This window comes from Orycteropus afer, unplaced genomic scaffold (genome assembly GCF_000298275.1).
Source record: "Orycteropus afer afer isolate SDZICR_OR568_19922 unplaced genomic scaffold, OryAfe1.0 scaffold00026, whole genome shotgun sequence".
In the NCBI taxonomy this organism is placed as follows: Eukaryota; Metazoa; Chordata; class Mammalia; order Tubulidentata; family Orycteropodidae; genus Orycteropus; species Orycteropus afer.
In genome coordinates this window covers 3,442,499-3,450,198 of record NW_006921613.1, presented here as the reverse complement: position 1 = coordinate 3,450,198, position 7,700 = coordinate 3,442,499, and the positions used below count along the sequence as shown (strand labels likewise).

At 41.2% G+C, this 7,700-nt stretch overlaps 1 pseudogene; it reads left to right on the top strand.

Moving 5' to 3' along the window:
• Positions 1–1,457: 1,457 nt before the first annotated feature.
• Positions 1,458–7,700, top strand: part of LOC103192319 — a 39,857-nt pseudogene continuing 33,614 nt past the window's right edge.

Below are 7,700 nucleotides of genomic sequence, written 5' to 3'. Positions count from 1 at the left end.
TCTTGTCAACAAGCAGGAGAGTGTTGCACTCTGTTTGAAATTAAAGCAAAGAAGTTTATTAAGGGAGAGGACAATTTGCAAATCGGGAAATGTGGGGTCCAAAGGCTCTCAACATAGTGCTGCACAAGTCAGAGACCATGTAGGGCTTAAATATGAAAATATCAGGAACTAACAGTAAAAAATATTCTGAGTAGTAGCTAAAGTAAGTTCTTCAGATTGACTATTTTCACTAAATCATTAAGGGTATGCTTAGGCCAATTCTCTGTTTAAGAAAGACATGCCCAGACAAGTTTCTTGGATAAGCACCTTTCTACATACTAGTTAATCTACTTTAACCACATTCTTCCTGAGGGCAAGCTGCCCCTCTCTGGGCTTGCTTGGGTTTTTCTAAGCATAACCTGAACTTTTCTAAGCATAGCCGTGTTTTTCTTTTAATGGTCAGCAAGCATTGGGAAATAAAGAACTTGAAACAGAGTCTGAACTATGTCAAGACTCAAAATGGAGTTAGATCTCCAGCTGTAGACCTCAGCCTTCCAGTGCTTTAGATTTTAGGTTCTCTTGCATTCTTTATAATGGTTTTTCTATAATGTATTTATATAAGCATAGCATCTATTTTTCATGTTTGCACCTGAGTAAACCAAAATTAAAGAGCTGACCACGCAAATATTAAGCAGCATCAAAATGACTGTTGGGAGCTCTGGTGATGTAGTGCCTAAGGCATTTGACTGCTAACCAGAAGGCGGGTTGTTCAAACCCACCAGCCACTCCTTGGAAGGAAGGTTGGACAATCTACTTCCGTAGTGATACTGCTTTGGAAATCCAAGGATGGGTTGCTATGAGTCAAAATCAACTCGAAGGCAGTGAGTTTCATTGGGTTTGGTTTAAAGGACTATAGTGTAGGTTCTCACTGAATCCCTATTGATCAAATTCAATCTCAATAATAATCTGTTCTATTAAGGGAATGACACAGTCCTAAGAAAGGCAAGTTGACTACCTGGCTCATAGTTATGACAGCTGTGAGGGCATAAGGAGGCCCTTGTGGACACCTTGCAGACAATTTCCAATGTACATTTTAGTCAGGAGACAGTCCACCCTATTGGTTAAAAACATGACCTCTGAACTTCAACAGGTCTGGCTTGAAACTTGTTATTACCAATTATGAGTTGTGTGAAGCATATTTCCTCTCATTCTCATTTTTTTTATCCACAAAATGGTAGCCATGATTGGTCACTCCTTTAGACTTTGACAAATAGACTCACCCCTTCCCTGGGCTCCATTGACTCCTTTCTGACTGTGTCCCTTTGCATGGTGTGAAGAGTCAGTGTTCCATACACCTACCCTGAAGACCAAGTTCCAAGTATTTGAGACTCAGAATTTCATGTCTACAGGACTCTGAGTCTGTTTTCAGGGTCTGTGCAGGGTGGTCAAGGAAGGGGTTTTTGAGGAATGAGAAGGCTATGTATGAAGTCTCCATGATGCAAGTGGAGCCTGAGGTAAGGAGAGAAGGGGCACAGCTGAGATGGAACAGCTAGCCAAAGGTAGCCACATTCTGGTACGAAACTCCAAGGAGTGAGAGAATATGAAAATTGAACCTGCCATTCCATGTAGTTGTGATGTATATTTTTCAAGGTAGGAGGATAGAACACATTTTATTCTGCAGGTTGCTATATTTATTATTTTTTAAGATTAATTTTTAATTGAAATAATTGAAGATTCACATGCGGTTGTAAGAAGTCAAAGATCCCTTGTACACTTTGTCCAGTTTCCCCCCATGTTAACATGTTGCAAAACTATAGGATATTGATAATGATGTTTTTGCTGTTGTTAAGTGCTGTCGAGTTGTTTCTAACTCATAGCGACCCCATGCACAGCAGAACGAAACACCGCCCGATCCCGCACCAGCTTCATGATCCTTGCTATACTTGAGCCCATTGTCGTAGCCACCATGTCAATCCATCTTGTCTAAGGTCTTCCCCTCCTTTGTCAGCCCTCTACCTTACCCAGCATGATTTCCTTCTCCAGGGAATGGTCCCCTCTGACAACATGACCAAAGTAGGTGAGATGAAGTCCGGCCATCCTCACTTCCAAGGAGCATCTTGGCTGCACTTCTTCCAGGACAGATCTGTTAGTTCTTTTGGCAGTCCGTGGTACTTTCAGCATTCTTCACCAGCACCACAACTCAAAAGCATCAACCCTTCTTCAGTCTTCCTTATTCATTGTTCAGCTCTTACATGCATATGAGGCATTTGGAAATATCATGGCTTATGTCAGGCACACCTCAGTCCTCAAGGAGACATCCTTGTTCCTCAGCACTTGAGAGTTCCTTCGCAGCCGACCTGCTCAGTGCTACACGCCATCTAATGTCCTGACTGCTGCTTCCATTGGCTTCTATTGTAGAACCAAGCAATGTGAATTCTTTGACAACCGTAATCTTTTCTCCGTTTATCATGATGCTGCTTATTGGTCCAGTTGTGAGGATCTTTGTCTTCTTTATATTGAGATGTAATCCATACTGCAGACTGTGTTACTTAATATTCATCAGTAAGTGCCTCAAGTCATCCTCACTTTCAGAGAGCAAAGTTGTATCATCAGCATATCTCAGGTTGTTAATGATTCTTCCTCCAATCCTAATGCCATGTTTTTCTTCATATAGTCCAGCTTCTCAGATTATTTGCTCAGCATATAGATTGAATAAGTATGGGGAAAGGATACAACCCTGACACACTCCCTTCCTGATTTTAAACCATGCAGCATCCCCTTGTTCTGTTCGAACGACAGCCTCCTGGTCAAGGTACAGGTTCCTCATGAGTACAATCAAGTGTTTGGGAATTCCCATTCATCTCAATGTTATCCATAATTTGTCATGATCCACACAATCAAATGCCTTTGCATAGTCAATAAAGCACAAGTAAACATCTTTCTGGTATTCTTTGCCTTGAGCCAAGATCCATCTGACAGCAGCTATGATATCCCTTGTTCCACATCCTCTTCTGAATCTAGCTTGCACTTCTGGAAGTTCTCTGTCAATATACTGCTGCAACTGTTTTTTAATTATTTTCAGTAAGATCTTACTTGTGTGTGATATTAATGATATTGTTTGATAATTTCCACATTCTGTGGGATCACCTTTCTTTGGAATGGGTACAAATCTGGATCTCTTCCAGTCAGTTGGCCAGGTACCTGTCTTCCAAATCTCTTGGCATAACTGAGTGAGTGCCTCCAGTGAGGCATCCGTTTGTTGAAATATCTCAATGGGTATTCCTGGAGCCTTGTTCTTCGCCAATTCCTTCATTGCAGCTTTGACTTCCTCCTTCAGTACCATTGGTTCTAGATCATTTGCCACCTCCTGAAATGGATGAAGATCGACGAGTTCTTTTTGGTACAGTGACTCTGTGTATTCCTTCCATCTTCTTTTGATGTTCCCTTCATCATTCAATGTTTTGCCCTTAGAATCTTTCAATATTGCAACTCGAGGCATAAATTTTTTCTTCAATTATTTCAGCTTGAGACATGCTGAGCGTGTTCTTCCCTTTTGGTTTTCTAACTCCAGGTCTTTGGACATTTCATTATAATAATTGGCTTTGTCCTCTCGAGCTGCTCTTTGAAATCTTTGGTTCAACTCTTTTATCTTGTCATTGATAATGATGCAATCCACTAATCTTACTCAGTTTTCTCTAGTTTTACTTGTACTTATTTATGTATGTGTGCCTGTGTGTGTGCATTAATTTCTATACAATTTTATCATGTGTGTAGGTTTATGTAGTCATCACAAAGTCAAGACACTGAACAGGTTCAACACCAAAAGGACATCTTGTGAATTTATTGCTTTTAAAATTTAGATATATTGTATATGGGCCCCAGTCCTAGCAAATGTGTCTGTGTATGTGTGTTTGTGTGTGTGTGGGGGGGCGGGTAGTATTAAAATTAAATGTTTGGCCTAGGCTAAATGAAGAGTAAAGTAATACGTCAGAAAGGAGGACATTTCTACTGAAGGGAAAAATCTTCAAGATAGAAAACTGAATGTTTGTATTAATTCATTGATTCCATCGAGAGAGGTTTATATCCCAAGTATGCTGAGAGATGGGAATTGTGGCAGGGTTGTAGCTCAAGCTTCCCTGGGTTCCTGTGATGGGCTGTTGCTCTGTACTTGTCTTTTATTGCTCAATAGTCCACATCAATAAATACAAGGAGCTAACCCTGAGGTAACCTTCATATTTTGATGAAGCTGTTGGGCTTCCTTAGAATTCTGATTTCAATAAATTTTTCAGGAGGGTTGAGGAATGTATTAATTTCCTAGGGCTGTCACAATAAAACACCCCAAACTGGATGGCTTATAAGAACAGAAATTTATTATCTGACAGTTCTAGATTCTAGATGTCCAAATCTATGTGTCTGGTCATACCAAACCAAAAACCAAACTCATTGCCATCGATTCGGATCTGACTCATAGCAACCCCTCCTTGGATTTCTGAGGCAGCATCACTATGGAAGTAGATTGTCCAATCTTCCTTCTGAAGAGTAGCTGGTGGGTTTGAACCACCAGCCCTCTGGGTTAGCCGTCAAATGCCCTAGGCGCTATGCCACCAGAGCTTCTTAGTGTCTGGTCATACCCTCCAAAATCTTTAGAGGAAGATCCTTTCCTGTCTTTCCAACTTCTGGTTGTTGTTGTTTGTCGTCGAGTCAGACCCGACTCATAGTGACCCCTCCTTGTGTTTCCGAGGCAGTATCACTACAGAAATAGATTGCCCAACTTTCCTTCCAAGGAGTGGCTGGTGGGTGTGAACCGGCAGCCTTCTGGTTAGCAGTCAAGTGCTTTAGGCACTACACTACCAGAGCTCCAGGAATTCCTTGGCATGCAGATATCTTTACATGTGTATCCTTCCTCTATTTGTCTCTCTGTTCTTGTCTCTTTCATAAGGACACCAATCACATCGGATTAAGCCTTATCTTACTCTAGAGTGGCCTCATGTTTATTTAGCTGATTGGGAGCTCTGGTAGCATAGTGCCTAAGGCACTTGACTGCTAACCAGAAGGTTGGCGGTTCAAACCCACCAGCCACTCCTTGGAGGGAAGATGGGTCAATCTACTTCCATAGTGATACTGCCTCAGAAACCCAAGAGGGGTCACTGTGAGTCGGGTCCAACTCAACAGCACATAACAACAACAACAACAACATCTTCAGATACCCTATTTCTAAACAAGGTCACATTCACAGATAGAAGAATTAGGATTTCAACGTATCTTTTTAGGGGACACAATTCAGACTGTAATAAAGACCATCCTGAAAATCTTACCAGGAACCTATAAACTTTCTCAGGCCCAAATACTTGCATTTTATATACATAGACTTTTTTGGGGGCAAATAAGCCAATTCATGTTCTATTGGAGCAGTTAATAAGTAGAAAGTAATTTTATTACCTGGTAATAGTAGGAATGAGCTCTGATGGTATAGTTCTTAAGGTATTTGGCTGCTAACCAGAAGGTCGGTGGTTTGAACCTACCAGCCATTCCACAGTCTACTTCTATAAGATTTATAGCCTTGGAAACCCAATGGGGGTTGCCATGAGTCAGAATCAACTCAAAGGCAGTGAATTTGGTTTTTTAGTTTGGTAATAGTAGGAGTTACTATCAAGGATATGAAAAAAGTAGAAAGCACTGTGGTAGAAGGAGATTAAAAGTGAGATATTCATGGGACCTACATGAAAAGAATTGTAGTTAGGTCACAGTCAGGATTCAGGTTTGCAACAGTCCCATCCCTAAACTCCCTGTAGCTTGTTCCAGATGTTCTTTGATCCAGCCTGGAATCTCCTTGATAGTTGGCAGGGACAGTCTTTCTTATGGCTTCTGTCGGCCTTCTTCTGCCAGATTCAACTAGCTGGCAGTCTGGTTCTTTTTTCAAGCTCTTCTCTTTCCAGTTTCTTGGCTTCTAAATCTCTGCATATTTTAGCAGTTGGTTGACTCCTCCTAGGAGCCAAACCTTCATCTGGGAATGAAGCCAAACCCAGGGCAGCCAAAAGGCAAACTTTGGCTGTGAAAATAGACCTACTACTTCCTCAAGGACTCTGGGATATTTAGCAGTGTTATGGAAGCAGAAAATTTTGGAAGGACACATGTGCCATTATTGATTTAACAAGTTCATTATTTTGAATATTCTAGTCCTTTCCATTTGTCATTAAGGAGTAAGAAGTGGCAGGAGTTGGGCATGTCTACATTCTGTGTCAGATGGACTTGCTAAGACTAAGTGCTCCCAGTCCCTGCTGTTTCTGGAAACTGGCTGTATCAAATATGTCTTCTTTTTCTGTTCAGAACATGAATCTTATTATAAGATATTAAAGCGTAAGGGCTGTGAGACAGACCTGGATTAAAATCTTGAACCTGTTGTTTTCTAGCTCTCCAAGATTTAGTCTTCTCATCTCTGTAATGGGCTTATTCTGAGAGTTGCATGAGACTGCATCTAAATGTATATAGTGACTTAACTAGTAATAATGTTATTACTTAGTGCCTCTTCTTTTGAGACCTGTTTATTGAGTATTTTTATGTGTCAGGCATTGTGTTAGGTATGGAAGATCCAAAGATGAGAAAAACAAGCACAATGCTGACCCTGTGACTTTACAGTCCAGCATTATAGAAAATCAAGTAGTCATGTTTTTAAAAATTCAAAAGAGTGTTTATGCCAAGTGCTAGTAAGGAGAGAAACCTGGTGCAATGAGACCTGCAGTAGAGGATTTGACAAAGTTACAGAGGGGATCTTGGGTTCTTAGAGGAGATATCGATTCTTTCTCTCTGATTTTGGGCAGAAATAGAAGGATGTGGAGTGTGGAAGATTGGATTCTAGCAGAAAACAGACTACCTGCTCTAAGATATTTTTCTCTTTTCTCTCCCAAATGAACACACCTATATGAATCTAACATTGCCATGAAATGCTACAGATTGGCACCAGTAGGAAATGTCTTTAATTCTTTCCTGACCACTGTGCCTAGAGTTTAATTATCTTTTGTTGTTTGCTTGTTTGTTTATAGCACCTGTACGTTTATAGCCTTTTGTTCATGTCTCCATGATTGATCCTTTTGATATGCTTCTTTGCCAAATGTTGAATGCCCCTCACCTTCTATGCTCTGCCATCCTGGCAGTGTTTATATTGCTAAAGCTTAGCAGAGTGCTTGAAACATAATAGGTTCTCACAGCATGCAGAGCAGGTCAGCTTAAAAGCTAATATAATGTTTCAAGCCAGGACAGATAACACCTGCCCAAGAAGATGTGGGGAGGAAGGAAGGGACTTCTGGTTCCTGATTATACCAGAGTCTTAAGACAATTCAGCTTGAAAAGAAATAGAAAGAAGATATCTAGGTGCAGCTGGAGCTAGGACAGGGGGCAGGGAAAAAATGTGTCTGAAAAAGAGGGAAGACGTTCCTGATAATGAGACATAGAGTGCACAGCTATGAAAGTATGTGACATCACCTGCTATGGGAGTATCAACATTCAGGGTGTGCTAGGAACAGGGAGATGCTGTGAAAAGGCTATTGGGTGGTACAAAAACGGCAAGGAGCCCACATGTTCTGACCTCCTCTAACCCTACAAGGGGAAGGCAGGATTACCAGCAGTAACCCAAGACCTATTACTGCAAGACCAAACATGCTGCCTCCCTCCAGCCCTTTCACCAATCGTTCCTCCCAAAGCACCACCACCTCTCTCCTGGGTTC